General features: G+C 49.2%; 1 pseudogene; it reads right to left on the bottom strand.

Moving 5' to 3' along the window:
* Positions 1 to 1,826: 1,826 nt before the first annotated feature.
* On the bottom strand, positions 1,827 to 2,687 carry LOC123125973 (protein synthesis inhibitor II-like; annotated as a pseudogene).
* Positions 2,688 to 3,174: the final 487 nt, after the last annotated feature.

Below are 3,174 nucleotides of genomic sequence, written 5' to 3'. Positions count from 1 at the left end.
TATGGAAAATGGAAAAGTAAAAACAAACAGAACCAAAAGAACATTTGAAAGGAACAAAGCAAACCCATTACCCTCGACTGGCTCGGCCCTCTATGAGCTCCTTTTAGACGAGACGTTCTTTCAGGGAGCTCCTAGTCAGCGCCCTAGGCGCCGGCTTAGCCAGCTGGCACTCGCACGCCACCCGCGTGGGCCGTCCCACTAAAGCTCGCTCTCGCCTGGTCGTGTTTTCGCTGCTGCTCGCTCGATCGTGTTTGACCGGTTAACCCCTCAAAAAATTGTTAGACTGGTTGGCAGTGCCAAGTTGACAGTTGACCGACGCCATGTCCCCTTGAACGTCGACTTTCTAAAAATATTCAAGGGTTTGAAAAAAATCATCGATTTAGAATTTTTTTAACAATTTTGAAAAAAGGTTTATCAATTTTTAAGTAGTTCATGAAAAAATTAAAAGTTCAGGATTTTAAAAAACCTTCATCAATTTTTAAAAAAGTTCATGGAAAAATGAAAAAAGTTCATTGATTTCGAAAAATAGTTCACCAAAAAAATCATTGATTGTTAAAAAAGTTCACGGATTTGAAGAAAAGTTCATGAATTTTTAAAAAGTCATGGTTTTCAAAAAAGTCCGTGGGTTTTGAGAAAAATGTTCACAGATTTGCACACAAAAACTTCAAATTAAAAAAATGCACGCATTTGCAAAAAAAGAAAAGGAAAAAACGAAGAGAAGTTATTATCTTGGCGAACAGAGAAAGAAAGAAGAAGACAAGAGAAAATGACTAAATATTTGTCTGTGCATCGCTAGTTTTGTCCAGATGGTTACTGCAGTTTATCATGAAAGAATGAGCTCGCTAGTTCGATTCTTCTTGCGCGCATATTTTTTCTTTTAACAGAAAAAAGAGAAACGCTTAACGGGTCAGCCCTGCACGGAGGGGGGTTGTGCGCCTGTTTGTGGAAAACAAAGAAACGGGCGTTGAAGGCGCCGAATAGGGAATGGCGTTCTTTCATCTCACTAGAGGCAACCGCAAAAAAAATTCTAACTAGAGGCAAGATAAATTTAAAAACAAGAGTCAAGATAAAGACACACCCGCCACCCTCTACTCGTCTGTGCATGATAACAATATGGGGAGGGCTAACTAATAGGCTATGGTGTGTTTCAATGGGCTAAGCGCGATAGCCCAATTAATATTTTTTCTTGTCCAATAGATGCTCACTAAAGTGATTTTAAGTGGGATGCTCACTCCCACCTGCAACTTGACCAGGAGGTATACGCTCCACCAAACATGTGAATCCTCGGCCTCGCCGGCACCTGTGGCACAACAGTTAGCCACGTTGTCCTTGTCTCGGTGAGGTCCTGGCTCAGCCTCGTTGGGGTTGCTATAACCCATTGTGTCGGCTCCGTCTCGGCCTCGGAGCTATGCGCCTTCTCTCATAGGAAATCGATCGATCCGAGTTTTTCAAGTTGCTCAATGAATAGCAACTGTGCATAAACATAAATAAATAAATAAAATCTTGAAATGGCGCAATATATCCATGTATATAGGTGTGAGATTTTACTGGTAAAAGGTACTACTAAAATATGTAGATTTTCGGGGTGGGGGTGGGGGGATTTGTGGTACATTGGGAGTATCTAAGAGTGAGGATGTATATAGAAAGCATATGTTGGATAGCAATTTTATGGTTGCACACAGCATAAACTCACCCACTCTGTAACATGTTTATTTATTAATTTATATCATTCACTCACTCTGTAACTTGTTTATTTATTTATATCATTCGCACACTCTGTAGCATGTTTATTTGGAGTTATACAATACTCATTTCTGCAAAACTAACTATTTCCCCCCACTCGCACGAAACAGCTGTAGCCCCTCGGCCACCGTCAACCCACCCGGCACCTCCACCAACAGCAGGATCCCCAGCGTGGCGGCGGCCTGTTCCGCCGTCCTCACGCCCATCTTCTCGATCGGCGTGAACTTCGCTGGCGGCTTTCCCGGCGGGGGCTTCACGTCCGTCTTCAGCAGCGCTTCGGACAGCTCCTGCCACCCGTTCACCTGGGCCTTCATCTCATCGCCGATCTTCCCGCTCTTCTTCTCCAACGCCTTGGGGTGCAGCAGGTCGGCTACGAAAGCCGACACGGACTGGAACCGCGTGGCCTCGTGCACCATGAGGAGCAGCGTCGTCACCGCCTCCCTCGCCTGCTGCTGCTTCGGGCCGGAGGTCTTATCGGCCTTGGTGCGCCCGTAGAGCGCGGTCACCGCGTCGGCCATCTGCTGCCGGCCGAGAGCGACGTTGGTCAGATTATCTGTGTCGCCAAGGAGGTCGCGGTAGGTGCCGCCGAACCCGAGGTAGGTGGCTCCGGGGATGAGGCCGGGTGTGACCTCCCAGCCTCCCACCAAGTGCCGTCGCTGCTCTTGAAGCCCTCCCAGTAGAGGTTGTCGGCGGGTGGCGAGCGTGAGCCCGGTGCTAGCCGTCGCGGTCTTCAGTACGATGTGGAACCACCTGTTCGGCGCGACGTTGGGCTCGACCGGCGGCAGCACGGGACGGTTGTGGGAGAAGTGGCCCGGGTTGCCGAGCTTGTTGCGGATGCCGGTGATGAAGGTGACATAGTCGGCGGAGCTGCTCTGGACGTTGAACGTCGCTGTGAAGAGCGGCTTGTCCACGTTCTTCGCCGGCTTCACCGGTGTCGCCGCCATGGATAGATATAGAAGCGAGAGGGGGGGTTGAGATATGGGAGAGGATGAGCGAATTGGCGATCAATTTATAGGCGAGCGCAAAAGTCACGGTGGTGATTCGGAAGGATCTAATGAACTAGCAAAAACGGCATGAATTTGTTTTTTTTTTGCTAGTCCATTAGAATCTGTTCCAGCAGTGTTTATGCATAAACTACAATCAGCAGACGGATCTATATTTATTTTATAAGAATTACTCCTATAAAGAATGCTGCAGTACCCCCTGCCGGGGGCCTAGGCCCTCCACACCGCCTGTTTCACCTCGGCTTCGCGCAGCTGGCTCCCTGGTGGGCTTGTGGCCGTTCGATCGCCGCGGCCGCCCCCGCACCGGGCCAATTTGCCATGGGGGTCCATGACAGTGGGATGCGGGAGCGGCCGAGGCCAACCTCATTTGGTGTTTTTGTCGCACCCACGTGCACCCTCTCGCGGGCTACCCACGCGACGGAGATGA

The sequence above is a fragment of the Triticum aestivum genome, chromosome 5D, assembly GCF_018294505.1.
Source record: "Triticum aestivum cultivar Chinese Spring chromosome 5D, IWGSC CS RefSeq v2.1, whole genome shotgun sequence".
Classification (NCBI taxonomy): Eukaryota; Viridiplantae; Streptophyta; class Magnoliopsida; order Poales; family Poaceae; genus Triticum; species Triticum aestivum.
This window is presented reverse-complemented; position numbering and strand designations above follow the sequence as displayed.